The following is a 23941-nucleotide window of genomic DNA, read 5'->3' as shown; positions in this document are numbered from 1 at the left end:
GATTCGTAACATAGAGTTACAGATCTGTAACTACTCTGTACTCAATGAGCATATGTAGTCTTACTGCAGGACTACATAAATGCCACCCAGCCCACCTTAAGAGCCAGCATCCAGCTAGGGTGAAGGAGGTCATAGTTTCCCATTGAGGCACAAAGAGGAAGACCCCATCACAAGTCCTTGTCACATCCTTGCTTACTGGTGAAAAGAGATATAAGCATAATTTTCCTTGAACTCAGAAGTTGAACAGACTTTCTTTGTCCAAATGGGCTGCTGGCTCTTAAGCGGGTTGGGGGTGAGTTGGGCCAGGAGACATTACTTAGTTATACTTAAGTAATAAGCAGATTCAGGTTTTGCATTTTTGATTTTTTAAAAGATAATCTTTATTAGATTTTTCCCCCAGGGGGAATAAGGTAAAAACAATCAGAAAAAGTGGGAAATAGAAGGGTGGGATAAATAGGGGAGTTTAAGGTATGAGAAGGTGTGGGGTAGTAGGGATTTGGGGGTGGGTAAAATAAGAGAAAGGGAGGTAGGGGGATATCTTGTCTTCTAATCTTTTCTGCATTGATTTGTAGTCTTTGGTCTCTCATAATAGCTATGCTGCATTTCCCCTTTTTTTGTTCTCGGCCAAATTGTTTACTTTCTTACAGTCTCTTGTTAGCTTTTGTTGGTAGTCTTCCTTTTCCCCGTATTCATGTAGTCCTTAAATAGCTGCCAGTCTGTTGAATTAATGGGTCTTCCTGTATGTTTTTTTCATTAAAAATGTTAATTTATCCATGTCCATAATTTCCAGAACTTTATCTATCTGGTCTTTAAGAGGTATTTCTTCTTTTTTCCAGTTCCTCGCATGTACTATCCTTGCTGCAGTTATCAAATAGGTGAAAAGAATATCTTTGTTTGAATCCAATTTGATACCCATATCTGTTAAGCCTAAGAAGAAGTATTCTGGTTTCATTTGAATTTTTATTTTCAGTATTAACTGACATGTCTCCTGTATCTCTTTCCAATATTTCCTGCCTTTTTTTGCAGGTCCACTACATGTGGTAAATGTGCCTTCCTGTCTGCCACATTTCCAACATTTGTTCTGATTGTTTTTATACATAATATTTAATTTTTGTGGTGTCATATATGAAATATTTTAATTGAGGCTATACTAGTATTGATGGGGCAACTCTCAAAATAATCCAGAATAATGTAATAGATGCGTGTACTCTAGCAGTACTATGGAATTTTAAAAGATATTGCCTGCTTTGTATTGTATTGTAACTAATTCAGGATATAAAGTCAGATAAAATGGGATTAGATCAGTGTTCTGTTTTATATCTATAGTTATTTAGAAGTAGAATAACAATTCAGTATGATATATACATTATATCATACATTTAAAACACACATACATACACACTGATTGAGAGGGGAGGGGCAAAACTGACTGAAAGAGATTCCTAGACATAGTAGGTTCATAAAACTCATGTTTACCCAACCAGAACAACTTTGGTGGCAGAAACAAGTAGAATCCCCACTGAAATGCCTATTTTTTTCACTTAAAACTGGTAGTGTCAAGGCATTAATCAAGGCATAACTGAACTTGTTTGTACCCTTCAGTTTAAGCAAAAACTGCAGTCCAGGGGTCAAATTTGAGAATATTCCTGTCGCAGAGTGATACAATCCCAAAACATTACTTATTCTGGGCTAAAAATAAAAGTACCCATCTCCTACCCATACTCCTCCCAAAACATGGAATGTAGGAAGACAATACAATAATACTGACTTCACAAGTACATTTCCACCCCCTACACCAGTGGTTCTCAACCTGGGGTCCCCAGATGTTTTTAGCCTACATCTCCCAGCAATCCCAGCCAGTTTATGAGCTGTTGGGATATCAGGGAGTTGAAGGCTAAAAACATCTGAGGACCCCAGGTTGAGAACCACTGCCTTACACACACACACACCAAATTAATGGGTCGATAGGGACTACTTTGATTCTATTGACTATATCAGTGGTTCTCAACCTGTGGGTCCCCAGGTGTTTTGGCCAAAATTCCCAGAAATCCCTGCCAGCTGTTAGTATTTCTGAGATTTCTTAAAGGTGAAAACATCTGGGGACCCACAGGTTGAGAACCACTGGACTATATATTGGGAGGGAGGTACAACACTGTATTGACTGAATTGGTGTGCATTAAGAAAAACAAAATCTAATTACCTATGTATTCTCTCTGATAAAACTTCAGAATGAGAAATGCATATTATTCAGTTCAAAAAATATGGTTCAATTTTCTCCTAACATATTTAGTGCATATAATGTAAATGGTATCCAACAGAGTACTTTTAAAAATCTGTCTATGATTCCTTTGTGGCAATTTTTATCTAACAGTTGTGAAATATTAGAAAGGAGATGTTATTTGTATAAACGTGACATATTTATGAAAAGGGACCAATGTGGAATAAAAACCTTAAGCATAGTCATTTATCTTTTCTCTGCTTTACCCTTCAGTGGTCTGAAACAATTACCATCAATCATAGACTAAATGGAACTGAATGGTGAAAATCATAGGTAGTGAGATGGATTTTCTAACATTTAGACACTGCCAAATCTTGGATTATAAACTCCCAGAACCTCAGCCTGGAGAAATCTGAAACATGTAGCTTCAGAAGAAGGCAACTTTTCCAATCCTTTGATTCACATTTGAAATATCATCTTTTTACTAGAGATGCAAAGGGAAACTGCAAAGAATTGGGAATTATCTTATGACATCTTCCAAACCCTTTGACCTTTGTGGATTATTGGAAAAGGGCTATTTCAGATACAAATAGTTACACCTTGCAGTTACTCATAGTCACAATAAATAAAACTAGCCTCAAAATATAAAAGCAATGCTTCCTGGGGTGGTCTGAAGCGGTCATCCTCCATTTTCAGGCTTTATTTCTTTCGTATCAAAAGCATTGCATAATTTAGTATAAACAATTCTTCTTCTGTACGTGAGGCAGGGCATAATGGACAAGCATACAGATGCAGAATTGTTTGTTCTGCTCCACAGTCACAAAAGGTGTGGGATTCTTTTAGGTAGTGCCATTTTGCCAGATTGTCTTTTGATCTGCCCACTCCATTTCTGAGTCTGCTCAGGGACTTCCAAGTTGCCCATTCTTGGTTTGCCCCTGGAGGAAGACCTTTTTTTTTTTTGGGGGGGGGGGGGAGGAATCCAGTTGGGATTTCCTGGTTTAGCTGTCCAGAGGGTAGCTGATTTTTTCAGGATGATTTTCCCCCCCAGCAATGTGGCTTTGGGATATATGGAGTTGTACTGTGGATATTGGTGAGTTGCAGATGGCCTAAAAGTCACACTTTACATGTTATCCTAGATAATATCTTATCTAAAAACAGGTCTTTTCTTATTAGTTTGACATATTGCAATTGCTAGAAAGAAAGTTGGGCATTGAGGAATTGGCAAGGAGGAAATTAACACTTCTCTGTAGTTTTCATTTCTTTTTGGGAAAAAAAACCTGAGTGTTCAGTGTGGTCTTCAAACATATTACAACTGTATCACACCTATCAAATTCAACATCCAATAATACTTCCAGCCTTCTTTGGGGATGGAGCCCCACGCCATCCATCGCACATGACTTCCAGCAGAGGCCCTGCTCCCAACCGGGGGAAGCGTCCTTAGATGCTTCCTCTCAAATATGGGAGCCTTCCTATGTTGTGCTGGCTTCTATTCTGTTTGAGAGAAACTTCCTCCATGTGTTAGGGGAAGTGTTGCCACGCCAGAGGGGCATGTGGGGCAATGGAGACACCCCTTGCACCTGCCGTTTCACCACATCTGCTGATGAAACTGCAGGGGGGCCTTTCTCGTGTGATAAGGTGGTTAGATTGCAGTTTTGGCCATTCTCAGCCCTTGGGAATGATTAGAAGGACTCTCCTGATGTATTTATGTTCTGTCTATTTGGTGAATTTGTTGTGGTTTGTTTTGTGCTTTCAAATTGACTTTTAATTATTTATCTCCCTGTGGGCTTCCAGGTTTTTCTTCTACTATAGATTTTTTTGTTTTTTTCCCCTATTCTCTCAAGTTTCCAGTTTATATTATTTTATCTGATATTTTTATATTTAACTCCATTTCCTACAGTTACCACTAACAGTCAAACTGAATTTTGCGAAGTGTAATATCCTTTGTTTTATATAACATTAATTTGTTCTTGCCTGATGATGCAAAGAGTTTAGCTGAACTCCCAACAGTAAATAGTAGTTCTGACTGGTCTTAGTCTGTTTTGTATTACAGGAGACAGTGTAAGATTTATGAGCACTTTTCTGTACATGAAAATGTGGATCGCTAGTAAAAGTGATTGTGGGGATGATCTCATTCCATTACTTTTGACACAAAGGAGTCTATGGTCTTCACTATTCAGATGATAAGCTCCAGCTCATTTCAAAATTCTATTATATGAGTTTTCAAAAATGCTGCACAACTTATTAATGTATACAGAAATACACATTTGGATTGTTCTCCTGAGAGGTTTCCATTTGGGCTTGGTCAGGTTTAAACAACCTAAATCACATGCACAAAGGACAGCGCAGAAACAAGTTATTTTGAACAGGGAAAGGGGAATAAAAGGATGTTTCAGAATGAAAAAGTCATAGTATCAACTTTTCAAGTCATATACTTCATCCACAACTCTTGAACATCTGATTTGGGTTCAATTTGGGCTTTGTAATTCAACTTTCATAGTTGTAATCCAAAAAAGTAAATTTCCTGAATTCTGTTTTGGATTACATTCTGTCCTGATGATAAAATGTAAAGGTTTCCCCTTGACATTAAGTGTAGTCAAGTACGACTCTGAGGGGTGGTGCTTATCTCAGTTTCTAAGCTGAAGAGCCAGTGTTGTCATTAGATGCCTCCAAGGTCATGTGGCTGGCCTGACCGCATGGAACCCTGATGATAACAGCAATAATAACGGCAAAAAGATATGAAAGTAATTTCCTTAACAGTCAATGAAATAATCTGGATAGAACCAACATGGTATAATGGTTTGAGTGTTGGGCAGTTTAAACTAAAGTTATAACTGTTTTATGTGTTATGTGTTTTTAACCAATGGTATGCATTGCATTTTAATATGCTGCTCCCTGCCTTGATCCATGGAGAGATGTGGGCAAGAAACAACAACACAACATGACAATATCATAAAACAGACCCCAATCAACATTCCACACCCTTAATCCACAACCGAGGAGAGACTGCAGCAGTTTGCTTTTGCTTCAGCCAATTAGAGCCCCTTCCACACAGCTGAATAAAATCACACATTATCCACTTTGAACTGGGATATATGGCAGTGTGAACTCAGATATCCCAGTTCAAAGCAGATAATGTGGGATTTTTTGCCTTGATATTCTGGATTATATGACTGTGTAGAAGGACCCTAGGGAAGGCTAAATTCTACCATTCCTTTTCTCTCCTATATAGAGTTAATTGAGTGCAAACTACTGTTGCACTTTGAACTTGGTTTATAGGAACTGAAGTAAGATAAGGGCAAAGAAGGAAAAGGGAATTAGGAGAGAGAAAATGGCAAATTTTAAAAGCAGGTGCAAAAGTGGGACAACAGTGGATTATCTGGGACTATCCCTGTCAAATTGGAATTTGGAAACGGTGTTCTTTGATAGTAAAAGTTACAATTGCCTCCCCCTCCCCTTTCCTTTTTTTCTCAGCATGATGACGACCACTCAGGTTTGTTTTATATCCATTCTAAGCACCAGATCTCTCAAAGACAAGCTGAGGATTTACTTATGCTTATGTAAAAGGGAAACACAAACTCCAGTTCTTTTGAAAGGAAACTGTGTGTGTCTCTGCATGCACAGAAATGCACATGCTGAATTATCCTTGCTTGGTGCACTATGATTTTTTTAATGAGAGAAGTGCCATAAACAGCATTTTTTAATCCACATTAATTAGCACATTCACACTTCAGAAGACAAAGAGCACAATCCATTCAAAAATTCTTCTGTGTGGACTCTACTGATACCCATTGAAGAAAACAGAACGTGTTAGTGGATTGTGCCCAGCGTTTTCAGTTTAGACTTTTTAACCACATGTGAATGTTTATGTCATCTAATTACCACATTCCCCACACCCCTTTATGTCAAATCATCTGAGGATAAAGGACTGAATTGACTTTGAATTTCTGTTCCACCTAAGAATAAATAGAATAAATTAAACACACACATACATACACTGACATATTTTTCACTTTGTATCTAAAAAGTGCTTTCAAGATTAGCATAAATTGGATTTGTAAATCGGAATTTGCTGAAAGATTGAAGCTACACTATTTTATCCACTCAAATAAGATTTTCTCATCCCATGAAGAAATCTAATAATGGAAGATGGAGGATGCAAATGAAGAGGATGTCTGTCCTACCAGCTGCACGTATACTGCAACTATAAAATATAACTGTGCTATAAATTACAACTGTATTCTAAAGTGAGTTACAACTTTTATCAGGCAGACACATGCGCATACAGACTGGCACATGTAGAGAATGCACACTTAATCCTTTTTCAGTGACAAAGAATGGTGCTTAGTCCCAGAATTTACGTTCAGTTTAATTTAGGTTATTTTAATGGTATTGTGTATAATGTGACATCCTACATAGGATTAAGATTAAATCTAACCAATGCTCCTATTTTAGCAACTGAACTGTTACTGAAAGGATATACTGACTAAAGTAATTAAAAATGGATTTTGGGATGGGGATGAAACACTGGATCCTAGTAATTTTTCTCTCTCCAGCTTAAACATAATGAGCATGTGCCCATCACAACTTTCCTGGCAGTCTAACTCCTCCAATCTCTACCACATATTACAGAATGGGTTTGTTGTCCATTGGAAGCACATTTTAATAAAAGGAGCCCCTGGTGGTGCCGTGGGTTAAACCCCTGTGCCGGCAGGACTGAAGACCGACAGGTCGCAGGTTCGAATCTGGGGAGAGGTGGATGAGCTCCCTCTATCAGCTCCAGCTCTCCATGCAGGGACATAAGGGAAGCCTTCCACAAGGATAATAAAAACATCAAATCATCCGGGCATCCCCTGGGCAACATCCTTGCAGACGGCCAATTCTCTCACACCAGAAGTGACTTGCAGTTTCCTCAAGTCGGTCCTGACACGACAAAAAAAAGTACATTTAATAAACTCATCTAATACTGGACTTTGGATGAGATGCCTCTCTCCCTTTCTGTATGTGTATTGTAGTGATCCTATTAATTTTATAAGATCATCCTAAGCAAAGACTACTCAGGTGACTTTGATATTGCTTTCCTAAGAAATATATAATTGGGCATTCCTTGGTAGTTTTTCATCCAAATACCAAATACTCCTCTTGGCGTCCCTCCAGCAACAGCAAGAGTATCCCTCTGGGCAGCTAAATCAGGAAATCCTAACTGGATGGCCCTCTGTGAGGGTCTTCCTCCAGGGGCAAACCTGGAAGTACCTAAATAGACTCAGAAGTGGGGTGGGCAGATCAAAAGACAACCTGGCAAAATGGCACTACCTAAAATAATCCCATATCTTGTGTTACTTTGGAGCAGAACAGACAACTCTGCATCTGTATGCTTGTCCATTCTGCCCACTCAAATGGAAAACTCCCCATACTATGGTGAATGATGGGAACACAATATCTCCCACTGTTTATTCTCATTTCCCCAAACTATTCTACTAACTGTACAGTTTATGTCCTGATTCATGTCTGCATAACTCCATTAAGTGACTTAACGTAACCCACATGCTCTCAGCTTCTGGAGTTTGGAAACAGGAAATAGATTGTACCTTCTAATATCTTTGGCCTGGCAAACACTTAACTTAACCATTGTGAAACACAATTATTCATTTCTCCTTTTTCCACTCTTAAAGAAAACAACATACGTCTGTTCTTTCCCCCAGTGGAGTATTAATAATCAGTCATAAAGCACTGTCAAGACATACAGCCCCAACTTATCACCATATTTCATACATAATATCCATTCCTTCCAGTTTCTCCAAAATCTATGCAATTTTTGAAAGTTGATCATATGTTACACAAGTCCACATATTCCTCAATCATACATAATTAAAGGCTTCAGGAGAACATTCATAAGGCTTTGAATAAGGAGCCTCTAATATTAGTCATGCACCCCTCACTCTCTCACTATGACTGGTTTCAGTGTGATAAAACAAGTGCGTCAAATATTGTACATCAATATTGGCAGCTTTCAGACTTGCTTTTCATCCATGCTAAAAGGCTGCAGGGTCTTGTTCACTAACATTCAAATTTCTCTTTGAAATACTCGCTCAAGTTCTATTTATAGAACATCTTTATTCATAACAAAATGCTCATAGTTATGGCCACAATGGAATATTTAAATCCTTTATGCTTAAATCTAGAACCGGAAAATATCTTTCTTGATGGGTGGAAGTAATTGAGCCAGAGCTATCAAGAATATAGTTACAATAAGCTAAACATCTCTAGTTAAAGAAACAAATACAAGAAAGGTAGGAATTTTATAATGAAAGGGAATTTTAAAAATAAATTGAAAAATACAGATGTTTTGTATGCACTAAGGTTTGGTTCCAGGACCCTTCATGGATATCAAAATCCATGGGTGCTCAAACCCCATTATATAGAATTTTGTAGTAAAATTGTTTCCCTTATAGAAACGGCAAGATCCTTGTTGGCTTTTTATATTTTCTTTTTAATATTTTCAAGCCATGGATGGTTGCATGATACAGAAAGCTGACTATGACCCCATCTCCTTGTTGTTTATTCGTTCAGTCGCTTCTGACTCTTTGTGACCTCATGGTCCAGCACACGCCAGAGCTCCCTGTGGGCCGTGTCTACCCGCAGTTCCTTCAAAGTCAAGCCAGTCACTTCAAGGATACCATCCATCCATCTTACCTTTGGTCAGCCCCATTTCCTTTTTTCCATCCATTTTCATCACTGTCTTCTCCAAGCTTTCCTGTCTTCTCATTATGTGGCCAAAGTACTTCATCTTTGCCTCTAATATCCTTCCCTCTAGTGAGCAGTCGGGCTTTATTTCCTGGAGTATGGACTGATGGACTTCTTGCAGTCCAAGGCACTCGCAGAATTTTCCTCCAGCACCACGGTTCAAAAGTGTCTGTCTTCCTTCACTCAGTCTTCCTTATGGTCCAGCTCTTGCATCCATACGTTGCATCCATATGGTCCAGCTCTTGCATCCATAGCCACATCTCCTATATCAGTGGTTCTCAACCTTCCTAATGCTGTGACCTCTTAATACAGTTTCTCATGTTGTGGTGACATCCAACCATAAAATTATTTTTGTTGTTACTTCATAACTGCAATTTTGCTACTGTTATGAATCATAATGTAAATATCTGATATGCAGGATGTATTTTCATTCACTGGACCAAATTGGGCACAAATACATGAAACACCCAAATTTTAATACAGGCATGGTTTGTAACCGATTGACCTTGGTATATGGGAGTTGTAGTTCATCCACATCCAAAGAGCTCTGAACCCAGCTGATTACTGTTCTGGGCCAAACTTAGCACACAGACCCAACATGGCCAACTGTGAATACTGGTGGGATTTGGGGAGGATTGACCCATGATTTTGGGAGTTGTAGTTCACCCACATCCTTATGCATTTTCGAATGGACGCATTAATAAAAAAGCAAAAGGAAAAACTAACTTTTTCTAATAAATAGCATTATAAATTACTTAAGATGCTTATGCTGCTGCTTCTGATGCTGCTGGACCACTCTCAGTCCCACGTTGCATTGATGCTTTTCCCTCTGCTTTGAAGGGACACACTGGTGCAAGCCTCTCTCCAACCTCATGCTCTTTCACTTGCCCATGCATGCGCACCACGCTGCCATGTGCTGAGCACACCTATTCTCCCCTCCCCGCTTGGAGTCTCAGAAACAGCCCTCCTCTTGGCTGAGAGTACAAATGAGAGGCCAACCAATCACAGCAGGAGAGCTTTTGGTGGGAGGATGGTTTCAGTGTCAGCAGAGCTGTGAATCTATCCTGGATTTAATTCAATGCCTCAAAGCACTGTTTTTCAAACTGTGTTCCTCCAGGTGTTATGGATTTCAGCTCCCAAAAACCCTAGTCATCTTACCCGCTGTTAAACATTGCAGGAGTTGAAGTCCAAAACATCTGGAGGAGCACAGTTTGACAAACTCTGCCTTAAAGAAATTGTCCAAGGAATTAAAGTTAACCCTGACACAGGATTCAGTAACATGTAGTGGGACCTACTATCAGACAATTGAGGCTAATAGTTTTGCAGCTATAACCATGATTTAATATGAGGGTTTCTAACAATATAAACCTATGTTCGGGGTTCACTTAGAAAAGTAATTTTGGAAGAGGAAGTTTTGAAGCATTTAAGTAGGCTGAATGTGTTAAACATTGGAATTTGTTATCTGTCAGTCGACAGTTTATTTAAGGTATTGAAATAAATTGTCTAAGAAGTTGAACATTTTTCCTCATCGGACAGGCAAAACTGCCCATCTTAAACACTTTGATTTCACTTGAGGAATGGAACCTGCTGGCTCCCATCACACAACGTTGATCTACTCCTGGTGGGACTCTGTGCCACAAGTGAAGTCCAAAGTGTTGCAGGAGGCAGTGGTGGCAACATGAGAGGTTTCCTGTGTTGCATAGGAAACAACAGTGGAAAGCCAGGCAGTGGTGTTTCCTCACATGGGATGAGATGAGGGGGAAGCTGGGCAATGAAGGGTGCAGGGCAACAGATTCCCCATGCCCTCACTCTGGGCCCCACCAGATTCACCATGATGTGTGATGAATCCCAGCCTCAATATGATGAGGTCATTAACTCCTGACCAAGGATTCAGTAACATGCAGTTCAACTTGCTATCAGACAACTGAGGCTAGCAGTTTTGCATTTATAGCTATGATTTAATACTGAAGGTTTCTAACTATATGACCATGGATTGCTTAGACAAGTGGGTTTTCATGACAAACATGTATAAATATTATCCCTCTCAATAATATGGATATTGATCTCTGTAGATGATTCTGATGATGTTCCTCTTGCTGCATTTTGCATGTCAAGCTAAATTTATGTCTATTGTTCAGTCACCGTAGTCAGGTAAAGAATAGCATGCAATGATAGATTTCATAGAAGAGTACTAGTGTCACTCAAATGACTGACAAGTACTGCTTAATAAGAAAAGGTAAGACAATCACCAAGCCTGGTTCTACAGTTTGTGTGCTATGAAAATATATGCAGTCAGAGTATCTCTGAGATGCCCCAAATATCTATAAACAAGGAAACAGAATCTCTTCTTTACTGAGACAGTTCACTTGTCATGGGTGACTTCCCTGCAAGTCAAATTTGGAATTGTGTCAGCAATCATATGCATCACTGGAGAATATGGAAAACATTTTAACAGACTATAATCTTATCCCTATTTAGCTCAGAGTATACACTACTGAGCATATTGAGGGCTTACTTTTGGGTAAATATGCATAAGATTGCATATTGCTCTCTCTGTATGAGTGTGATACACATGCCTTATCTGGAATTCTAAACTTCCATAGTCTCTTAAATCCAAAATTGTCCACATGGGTAGCTAGGATAAGGCACACAAACTTTGTTTCAAACTCAAAATTATTTAAAAGATTATATATAAAATTACTTTCAGACCATATGCATAAGGTGTATATGAAAATGTTTAGACTTGGGTCTTATTTTCAAGATATGTTCTTATGCAAATGCAGGTATTCCAACTCCTGTCCCCTCCCAAATCCAAGTATTTCAGGTAAAGGGTACTCCACCTGTATACACACACTGAAATAGATCACCCACACATTCCATACATCTGTCCTACTTCCCCCCTCCCTCCCTCCTGATTTCATAAACATTCTTAGCAAGGACCTTCTGATTCCTAGGAAGATTCAGTAAAATATATATGGTTAAGAATATGCAATGGGAGACATAGCTACAGAGACATGTATCTTCTACCTCTTCTGATGCATCCACTCACCCTTCTCCAACATATTTTAAATAGTGGAATGGAAGTGGCCATTTCTGTGTTGCCACAGAGTAAGCGGGGAGCTTTTCTGGAAAGGAAAAGAGCTGGATATATCTCTGCTCACCTCCTTCACCCCAAATTTACTTTAATAGGCAGCAGCTAGAAAGAGCAATTGAAGTCTCATCAGCTAGTGATCAGTACTTAGGATGATGCCAATTCCAGTCCCCCACATCAGCCACTGAGGTTATGAAAATCAGAAGCAAGAACTCTGTTTCAATTCCTCAATGCAGTCTCACTGACTGCTGGGAGAAAAGTCAATGACCAAATGAAGGCACATTCTTTGTTTAATCTGGCCTCATAAGATTCATGAATATGGATCAGTTACAAATCCATAACTTGAGGCTATGCATCCATAACTGCACTACTGAATACCAGGCTCTCTCTCTCTCTCTCTCTCTCTCTCTCTGTGTGTGTGTATATATATATATATATATATATATATATATATATATATATATATATATATATATATATAATGGGGGGGGGAGGGGGGTTGCTGCAGAAATCTATTTATCTGTTTTTCTTCCAGCTGTTGTGATTGAAACTAAGCTCAGAAGAGAAAGGAAGCATGAAGGAAAGATGGCAAATGGACATCACCATCTTTGCTGAAATATCATTAGATGCAGAAGACAGCCAATTGAGAAAAATAAAATTTAAAAATCCCTGCTATTTTTTTTAAATCACTTCACTACTGCAAAGCCCAGCTTTACTGTAATGGTGTCTATACTAGGATCTTTGAAGTAATTCCTGGTTTGGTAAAACAAAACCCTCAGCCTTTCAAACTCAGTGTGGAGATATATAATGCATTTTGATAGCACACTTCTCAAAAATGAGTGCTCTGATGGCAATTTACAAGAGCAATCAGAAAATCAATATTATTTAAACTGTTAAAATTCAAAGCATAGCAGATCAGTGAAATTATAGCCAGATTAATATCAAAACACATTTTTAAATAAAAATATTTTAACCATCTTGAAGAACACAGCAGAAAAGGGATCGGTTCAATGTCTTTTTGTGAGAGTGACATAATTAGGTTATTACCACCAAAAAGCTGCTTTCTCAAGTCCTTGTTCTCATGGTTCTCAAGGTATCTGTCTTGATAGCTGAATACAGAGCAGAGTAGTACAGAATCTATTGACCAAAATATGTTTCCTTCTGTACTCTGATTTATATTTGTTTTGCACTAAAATCCCAATTTGAGGCAAGTTCCACATTTGTCTACATTGTAATCACTGAAGGTGTATCTACACAGTAGAAAAAATGGAGTCTGAAACCACATTAACTACCATGGCTCAGTGCTCGAGAATTATGGAATTTCTAGTTTGGTGAGGCCACAGCTGTCTTTGACCAAGAAGGCTATAGACATTGTAAACGTGAAGCTCCCATATGCTCCCATAATCCCATAGCATTGTGCCATGCTAGTTAAAGATGTCAAATGGCATTAATTCTAGTGTAGATGCATCCTGAGGCTATATTTAACCTTAATTTTTAATCCGTTCATTAGTTTATCTTTTCATAGCCAAACAATAAATGAATCCTAATTTAATCATACTTGGAGTTATTAAAAATTTTGTTGACCTATTGGTATCAGTGACTATATCTTGAAATGTATCTGACCTGTTTCAATATACTGGCTAAAGCTGAAAAGACCCAAAATATGTCTTGGTAGAAAAGGCCATTCACTTGCTCTCAATGCCCATTTGGTAATGGATGGATATCTAACTAAAAATTATATTGGCATGTATACTTTTGCAGACCTTGTGGAAAGAGATATCCAGATCTCTTTACACAATTCTCCCAGTCTGGCATGCAATGACACTGGATAGAACTTCGTATCCCTGACTATTAATTAGCTATGGGGATAGACCCAATCTTATTGCGGGTGCTTTTGATCATCATCAAGAAAGGGGAACTTATGGTAGGGTAGAGGTTGTTCCTTCTTCCCTCCATGTTGTAAAGCAGCTGGAATGAGAACAGGTGGACCACCACATTTCATAATTAGCCAGGGAGTTGAAGCTACCCAGTATCCCCCAGTTGTTACATGCTGTAGAAACAGTTGGGCACAGAATGTAACTTCTACTGCCCCGTGTAAGTAAATTTGTGGAGGTTTACACTGCTAATGTTTTACAGGATCTTGGCCAATTCCTAAAGTCTTCTCCATTCCCACAATGAATAAAATGAAATGTCAGAGTTCTTTTATATCTGTACAGTATATGCATTTCCTTTGATTAAAGCTGAGGTGAAAAAACAGAACTTTTTTCTTATCTTTTTTAAAAAAAACTTTAGCTTTGATTCATTCTTTTTGACACTGTGAACAATTTCTTACTATATATCTGTCATATTCCATATATTTCATACTCAGAGGAGTAAAGTTTAAGCTGTCAATTAATGATATTTGTCACATATAAGTAGGAATTTCTACTAACAGGTTTCAGTCTCCCTATCTGTTTTTCTCTTCTATTACATTCTGCATGAGATGTTTGTGTGTGTATGAGAGAGAGACGGGAGGGGGAGAGGGAGACCTCCATTCTGCTACTCTGAAATATGTATGTTCATAGTTGACCATGTTGACCACATGCATAACTTTTAGCTTATTGGACATTCCTGCTATGCAGAAAGCACACTATTTTCAAGTTCGAAAAATTATAATCTAAAGTAACTTCCCTATCTTTTTATTTTATGTTGATGTGTATTTTTGTGACACTCAGTGATTGTCATATTTTGTCAAGGAGCACATTTTGAATATTTCTGAATTTTGAAGGAGTCCTTCCAAAAAGAATCTGATTATTATTTAATTATATGAAATCTTAAAAGTTGCACATAACTAAATATGTATTTCAACAAAAAAAAGTCTAGCAGATACAGTTAACACATGAAGCCTATTAGATATCATCCCTGAATGGACAGCAAAGGAGAATTTTTCTCTGACCAAAATGGACATTCATTTCACCCCCATGTCACATTTCAATCAGTGTTAACCAATTTGTTTCAGCTAAATTTAAGGAAAAAGTGCCTGTGACATAATAATAAATTACCTGTCACCAACTTTTCTAAGAAAAGGCCAGGCAATCTAACAAAAAATCATTACAAAGCACCGGGATTGTGGCACAGCTGGCTGAGTGTCAGCTGCATTAAGATCACTCTGACCAAAAGGTCATGAGTTTGAAGCCAGCCCGGGTTGGAGTGGGTTTCCAACCAATTGTGTAACCTGTTGTTGACCTTTGCAACCCGAACGACAGTTGCATCTGTCAAGTAGGAAAATTAGGTACCACCTTAAAGTGTGGGGAGGCTAAATTAACTAATTTATGAGGCCATAAAAAAGACTCCAGCAAAGCACTCTAGCAAAAAAAGCATGCGGGGAATGCGGAAGTACTTCATCAGTGTCGCAGATGGACGATGAAAGCGACAGCTCCCCTGGCGGCCAGAAAAAGTTAAATAGCCTCTGTGTATATGTTGTATGTTAAACTTGGCATTGAACGTTTGCCATATATGTGTACACTGTAATCCGCCCTGAGTCCCCTGCGGGGTGAGAAGGGCGGAATATAAATGCTGCAAATAAATAAATAAATAAGTACTTTTTAAAAATTAGCTGTACATAAAAAATTAAAAATTAAAACCTTGGAAAAAGTTGTATAGTTTTAGGCTTCACACCAAGGCAGTAAGCTTGGGCAGGGATCAGTTTGGCTGAAAGTGATTTGTAATATTTGGTGGTCCATTTCATGCAATCCTCTGAAAACAGAACAGGGAGGAGGGAACTGAAAAGCTGGGCAAAACAGATCAAGAGAGTCAGATTTATCAGCTACTGGAGAGGATGGAGTTAGGTCTGCATTACACCTGAGGTAGGGGTCTGCCATGGGGCTTCCTGGTAAACAGAATGAGGGATTAGCCAAAAACTAACCCCCAAACGGCATGCCTTTTGGGCAAATTGCACACCTCTACAAAGCAGTGTGTCGCTACATGTTTGCTCTTTCCAGCTTTCTGCCCATAGTTCTTTCCTCCTCTTGCATTTTTATTTCCACTCTCACACCAGATTTGAGCTGTACTGAACTCAGGGAAGTTACTTTTTTAGGCTATTGTATCCATAATCTACTATCCATCATGGGTGACATTGATGATAATGAGGCAATTCTAGGAACTGTAGCCTGAAAAGTGACATTTGTAAGGTCTGAGGAGGAAGATATGCTCTGCTGTTGTAACTAAATTAGGAAAACTGTGGTTCACTTTGAGCAACCCAAACTTTGCTTTGAAAGCAATGGAATTAAGTCTATGAGTCATACTTCCAATGCTTCAAAAATGAACTGAAAAAAAAATCAATTTAAATGGACCAAATTCAGTAAGTAAAGCTATTTTTAGTTATAGAAAAGAGCATTTGGTATTTCCCCACCAGACAGAGAAACATATTCTACAATGTTGGTGGAAAGGCTGAAAAAGAAAGTTTAAGAAACAACTACAGTTGTTCCCAGAATACAGTGCTTGACTTCCCATATATTTCACTGATGTTGGCACAAAATATGGCCTGTCAAGCACAGTATTCAGTATAACTCTGCTGGTTTACTAAGAAAAGAAAGTGTATTGCATTGGTGGAACTGAAGAGATATACTTTTTGTAAGCCAGCTTGAAGACATTCTGAACTAGAGATGAAACAAAATATTTGAAAATCTTTGTCAATGGTCAACATGACTATATACCATGGAAACATGTGAGTTGTAGTTTTACAAGGTCTTTGACATTTTGTCAAACAGTGCTGAGGCTCACCAAACTACATTGTAAGTGCACCCTGTGTTCCTAACTACACTTTTGCTGCCTCATGTCTTTTAATAAATGTCATAAAATGTTTTCTCTAAGTTAATGTATATGTGGCAAATATATTTTGATTGTCATCCCACCTCATGACAGATGTGCCTCTCACTGTTTAAGAAAACCCTATTCCCCCTATTATTTTGGTAAGAAAGGTCTGTATTTCCCATATGAATGAACAATCAGAACAACATATAACTTGAATTTAATTTTTAAAAATCCACACATCTCTGAATTTACTAGATGAAACAGGTAACATAAAAGCTAGGGTTTAGAAAAAATATATAAATCACTTGGAAAGCCTAGAAGATGAATTGGCAGTGCAAAATGAAGGTAGCCCATGCAGCAGAGCACAAAGATAAATGAAGGTACAAACATCAGAAGGAGTAAAGAGAGAACACAAATTATGAAGCACTTCATGGATGGAAGACTAGTTTGCTGTACTACAGAAGAACTGAAAGAGAGCCATTTGTTAGATTAATGATGCTAAATATTTACGCACACATTAATTGAACCAGAAAAAGAGCATAACATTTTTCACTGGTTGGAACTACACAGCCATTTAAACCTGGATCTTTATACACATTGTTGTCATTGTAATGCTGATAAGCTACATTTTAAAGGGGAGAGCCTGAATAATTATCTATATAAATAAAAATGTAATGTTTGTTTGTGGGATTAACATAACTCTAAAACCACTGGACCAATTGATACTAAATTTGGACACACGACACCTCTCAGACCAATGAGTGACCATCACTCATAAACACACTGAAAAATACAATGGAAGAGACTTAAAAAGCAAAAAAAAAACCCATACATTACAACGCATGCACAAAACCACATATATACACACACACATACACATATGCACAAATACACACACACACATATACACACACAAAACACAAATACACAGACTGGGCCACAGCAACACGTGGCGGGGATGGCTAGTTGTCCTATAAAATTCTCACAGACATCTTACATCTGAGTTATAGAGCAAAATTTCCACATTCAGAGTTACACTTGGATTGTGTTAGGCAGTCCTTCCATTGAATTTTTTTCATGTCAGGAGCAACTTGAGAAACTGCAAGTCACTTCCTGTGTGAAAGAACTGCAAGGACGTTGCCCAGAGGACAACTGGATGTTTTGATGTTTCCGTTGAATGGCATCATTGTATGACTGTAACAAGATGCCAAGCAAAAATGCACAACCAAATGTACATGAACATCTATTTACATGCACATCTATGCATAGGGTACATCTGCACATGCACTGGCACTTTATATACAATTTCATTATAGTGGTTTTGAAATGAATGCAGATGTCTCACATCAGACAAGAATGCCCAATTGCTTCCGTAGGATACATCAAGTGATCGACACAATTCTAGCCTCTGTGGTTTAGTAGATTTGGTTTGGAACTATAAGTGCATATCTATTCAGCACTTGGATTCTTTTCATCATTGGTTGCCATTACTTAGCTGGGTATGCTTGCCTCTTTCCCAAGGGTGACTGTGACCATGGATTATATTTGCTGGCCTATTGTGGCAGAATTCCCTTACATGACTGGAGTGATCTGGAAGGGAGTTTTTTTAACTCAAGTAACTGGCAACATTATCTAAACCCATTTATTCAAGGCTGTATGAAACATATCTAACTGAATTTACAGTATCTAAACCCATGCTTCTCAAACCTTTACCACTTGCTACCCCTGTCCATCTGAGAAATTCTACATGACCCAACATATATAAAATATGTATTAAATCAAATATTTACTGGTAATAAGTCAGCATTTCCAAGGCTTACTAAACAGGCTGACTCTTTTTTGTGGAGTCCAGCCAAAGTATTTTCTGTAGAGTCCATTGTAAACACTGCACATTGTTGCTAACAGATCTGTGTAAATGGATGGTGGTCAGAAACATTTTACTGTTGCCAATTTTGTGATCCCCAACATTGAGCGAAGGGAACCTGATTTGGGGTTGGGTCCCACAGCTTAAGAAGCAGTGATCTAAACTTATACATATAGTTAGAGTATGGCTGCATACCTCTTTAACTATAAAACCATATCTTTAGACATTACTGCTATATTACATAAGGAGCAAAGATGCCCCTCAGTATTTTACGGTCGTAATACACCTTAGGGTGGTTCCAGACAGCCCTTTATGCCACAAACATCTACGTTAAAATGCGGATGTTTGTGGGCGGCTGTCCGCACCCATGCCAGAAAGCGCATGCTTTCTGGAGTGGGTGTCCAGATGTTCTCTTGGGACTAGCCCGAGAGAATGTCCGGAGGCCGTACCACCCTCCCCCAAGCCCCCAGACCCCTTAGAAAAGTAGTAAAAACTTACCTATTGTCAATTAGAAGCCTCGGCAAGCTCTCCCAATACGTAGAAATGACACAACAGGAGATTGGGGTGGGGGGGGGGGTGGAGTGATTTTCCTCCTTCCTCCTTTTTACTTAGTAGTAAAAGTAGTAAAAAAGTTTTTACTACTTTTCTAAGGGGACTGGGGGCTTGGGGAGGGGTGGTGGGTATTCCCACAGTTTACCGGGCTTATTTAGCCCGGTAAATTGTAGGAATCATGTCTGACTGCAGTATTCTGTAGTCCAGACCTGGAAGTACTGGATTTATCCCGCACCTTCCAGGAAGGCGTGGAATAAATCCACTAACAAATTAATTCGGAACAAACCAAGGTTTTCCTGGTTTGTGCCAAATTAATGCAGGACCGGCCAGAACATCGTGTGGACAGCCCCCCCCCCCCGCCTTTTTGCAGAAGTTTTGTTATTGAAAGTTATGCTTTTGTTATTGAAAAAAACAATTACAAATAATCCAATATTTGTAACTGGTAACATCTATCCTCTGTTCAATTACAGTACTACATAATTACTTGTAGGCCCCATTTTGAATACATGGCAAAGAAATAGTGTGTGATTTTAAAACTTTTCAAGACTGTCCATGACTGTTGCTCAGGAGTTGTTATCAAGATGGATGAGGCCATATGGATGGGGTCATATTAGATACTAGATGTGGCTCTTATTTGACATGAAATATTATTTCAATGTGAATCTATCTGCATCCAATCTGTCAACATTATTACACCAGGGCTTTAAAGAGGGCAGCCCACATTTCTGCCACCTGTGGAATTCTGGGAAATGTAGTTTAGGGCAGAGCCTTTTGAATACTCAGCTACAGAGGTCCTTGCCTTCCCAAACTACATTTCCCAGAACTCTGCAGGCAGCTGAAATGTGGGGCTGCTCACTTTAAAGCCCTGGTGTGATCATGTGGTTTGATATTGGTATAGTGCAGCAAGGAGAGGATGTTTGTTGGAGCACATTTTGGTGTGCAGATTGACATTAGTGGAGCAAGAGTCATATCAGTAGATCCATAAAGTGCTGCTGTGTATCCGTACTCATAATATCTTTCAGTTCCCGTTCTGGAGTTTATTCTTTTTGTTTTGTGCTTTATTTATTCTTGAGGCTGGGCCTGAGAACCTGACTCCATTTTAAGATCAAATTATTTGTGTGTATTATGAGAATCCTCAAACTAAGTATGTCACTGTACATATAAATCAATACAGATGTGTCTTTCCTTTGACTAATTCCTATACGCCAGGATGCACACAAGATGGACAAAGTCAGAAAAAATTACTGTTATGAGCAAAGCAGGAGGAAAATAAAAATGAGCACTGATACACATACTCATTTGTATTGGGTGGGAGCTAGAACTTTGTGAAATAGATTCTATCCATGGCTATGCAGAAATTACCCTCAATAACAAGATGGATATATGATGGCCATTTGAAGCGTATAATTTACTATATATACTTGTGAATAAGTCAACCTCTTATATAAGTTGAGGGAATGTCATGGTCTCAAAAATTATGGATTCTGATATGACCTATGGATATGAGTTATTCCACAAAGAAGGTAAAGAGCTAGTACTGCCTGCGAGGGCCAGTAGTGCCTGGCTGACACAATTTTCCTGGCCAGATATTCAAAAAGGCAAGAAGCAGTGTTCATTCTGGTTCTCCCAGAATGGACTGAGCTCTTGCCTTTGCCCACTTCACTCAGAGATGATTCCTTTTTTGGTTCCTTTTTTGATAAGAGTTAAAATATGGTACTTACAATGACTAAAGACAAGTTAATCCAGTTTTGGGGTGTTGATTTTTTTTTACTATAATTTGCAAACTTTATATACCAAGTTGCCAGTTATTGAGGGTGTTTTTTTAAAGTGTCAGTGCTCTATTTGTCATTAATTTAATTGTTTTGGTTAACAATTTTATCAAAGCTTTTGTCAATAAAAATGAAACAACCCAACAACCAATTAAGTAATTAATACTATGGATGGGGCATAATTATCGTTCTACATAAACTAAAAAATAACAAAAAGAGATACATCTTCACTTCATTGTTTAAATTGAAAGAGAATTACAATCAGTCAGTAATAATATCTCTCCACAAATCAAGAAAGGTTTGCAACTTGTTTAGGCACCATAGAGATTATATTGTGATTAATATAATAAAAAATGGGTACAAAATCTTATGAAATCTAAATTCAGACTATCAGCTTTTTTTTGTTAACCTAATGAATTAGCTTTCCCATAGTCCAAGGTCCTATAGTCCAAGGTCCAGTTTTCTATGATTAAGGTTTTTTTTATTAAGACAAATGAATTAGGATTTGCCAAGCTTTTTATTTATCTATGTTCCATGTTTACTTGCCCGATTTGTGTCATTATGTGCAATCCTCTTCATGGGTTGCTTCTTATTTTCTTGTTGGTGATGTTCCTGAACTTTACTGGAAAATGATTTCCTTCTCTTTTTTCATTCGTATCTATTTATTTATTTATTTATTATTTATTTATTTGGAAGATTTCTATACCGGCCTTCTCACCTCAACCGAGGGACTCAGGTCGGTTTACAGCATATATGCAATTACAAAGTATACAAATACAACCGGGTGCAACATCATTAAGAATTAAAAACAACACAATAAAATACAATAAAACATCATCATTACAATTACCCAGGCCAAAACGTCAATACAATTGCAGTCGTAGTCGTAGTCACAGTTCATTAAAGATTCAGTCCTCAAAAGCCACATTTCAGAGCCAGGTCTTTAGTAATTTCCTGAAAGTCAGGAGGGAGGGGGCAGATCGTATCTCTAGTGGAAGGGAGTTCCAGAGCCAGGGAGCCACCACTGAGAAGGCCCTGTCTCTCATCCCCATCAAGCGCGACTGTGAGGGTGGGGGGACCAAGAGCAGCCCCCCCCCCCCGGAAGATCTTAATAGCCTTGATGGCTCATATCTACTTTTCTAAAGAAGGGCTGCAGTTTATTGATTAGATGGAAAATCTGCATGCAGAAGATACTAGGTTCATTCCTTGCATCCCTGGGTAAAACAGTACTGGAATACTGGTTCAGTGGGGACAGTCCTGCACTTAATTGAATAAAAGATCTGACTTGGTAAAGGCAGTTTAATGTTTCTGTGCACTTATCTGGCAGCAGCTGTGTTAATGCTGGTAGTGGGAAAGGATTTTAGGACCCTTCATACTATCTGTTATTGTTGTTAACTTTATTAATACCCCGCCTTTCTTCCCATGGGGACTCAAGGTGGCTAATATCTACTCAACTTCTGCTCCCTTTCTCCTCCCTCCTGGAACTTATGTCCCCTAAAAGTTCCCTAAAATATGTAGTTTTCCAGAACGCCTGTTGCTTGCAATTTGTAGATCCAGTGTGAATCAAACCTGAGAGGGTTTAGTCCATGCTGGTTCCAGAACTCTTCAAATACAGGCGTTGGAATCGTTATTTTAATGTAAGGTGGTACAATGTATTTATACTGCAGTGTAGAACAATTTACTGGGCTTGATTACTGAAGAAACCGCTGACAAGAGATTGGGACTTTGGGAAGCAAAGTTAGGGCCTTCCACACAGTCATATAACCCAGAATATCAAGGCAGAATAACCCACAATATCTGCTTTGAACTGGGTTATCTGAGTCCACCCTGCCATTTATCCCAGTTCAAGGCAGATAATATGAGATAAATTCAGCTGTGTGGAAGGGGCTTTAGTTGGAAAAAAAGTAACACTTGCCAAATGTACGGTAATCCCATATTTAAAATAAGATGAATGTGCCATTTTGTTATAACTAATGCATTACAAACTCAGAAGCACAAATAAGGCATTCCTTTTATCTTCTAGTTGATTATTAACAGCTCTTCGAACCACAAAATGATGATTAATGAATTTAACTTGTATGGCAATCAGAGACTTTGTCAAATGATTTGAAATAAAGATGCAACTAGGCAACATCAAGTGTGGATTTGTAAAAACATGTTTGCTGAGACAATTTGTGTCTGAGCATTGCTTCTAAAAGTTACTTTTTGGATCACGGCTCCCAAGACACCCAACAGATTATGGCAGCTGTTGCCTGAAATTCAGTTTCCTAAATTCTGCTTGTCAACAAGTGTGTGTGTGTATGTGTGTGTGTGTGAGAGAGAGAGAGAGAGAAAGAGAGCGAGAGCGAGAGAAAGAAGAGGGTGCTTATCTTTTCCTTTTCCCAGTTCATCTTTTGCAAACAATACCCCGAGGCTATTTTGCCCCCACCAGCCATAGTTCCATCTGATTTCCAGTCTACTTCAAATCATTACTATTTTTCCTGTCGATTTCCGCAGCCTACATTCCCTGTAAGTGACCCACCTGACATTCCTGACATTAGCATAATGTGGGTCATGCAAGTTTGGGACATACACTTCCCTGCCATTTACTGTCTAACATCTAGTATGACTATTTCCTCACTGGAAGGTTGATTCAATAATTAAAAATGCTGCCAAGAATTTAGTCCAGTCTCTCAAGTAACTAATAAATATTTAACACACGATTGTAACTTTCCAGGAAACGTTTCATGCAAAAAGTGTAGAGTGGTTTGTGTTGAATTTTTTATTACAAAAATGGTGCCCAAATCTTCAGCAGCTAAAACTGTAAAATTAATGCTGGCACCTGTCCCAAAGCATGTGCGATGACGTTATCTCAAATTTTATTTCCACTCTTGAGTGTTTTTTTTAAAGACTGTTGTCTGTCATACTCTTTCTCC

At 38.5% G+C, this 23941-nt stretch overlaps 1 protein-coding gene across 5 annotated transcripts in view; it reads right to left on the bottom strand.

Moving 5' to 3' along the window:
* NYAP2 (neuronal tyrosine-phosphorylated phosphoinositide-3-kinase adaptor 2) overlaps nt 1-23941 on the bottom strand; it is a 171783-nt gene that overhangs the window by 95785 nt on the left and 52057 nt on the right. The window lies entirely within an intron of this gene.

This window comes from Anolis sagrei, chromosome 3 (assembly GCF_037176765.1).
Source record: "Anolis sagrei isolate rAnoSag1 chromosome 3, rAnoSag1.mat, whole genome shotgun sequence".
NCBI classification, from domain to species: domain Eukaryota; kingdom Metazoa; phylum Chordata; class Lepidosauria; order Squamata; family Dactyloidae; genus Anolis; species Anolis sagrei.
The sequence above is the reverse complement of the archived record's forward strand: the minus strand, read 5'-3'. Positions and strand labels throughout refer to the sequence as shown.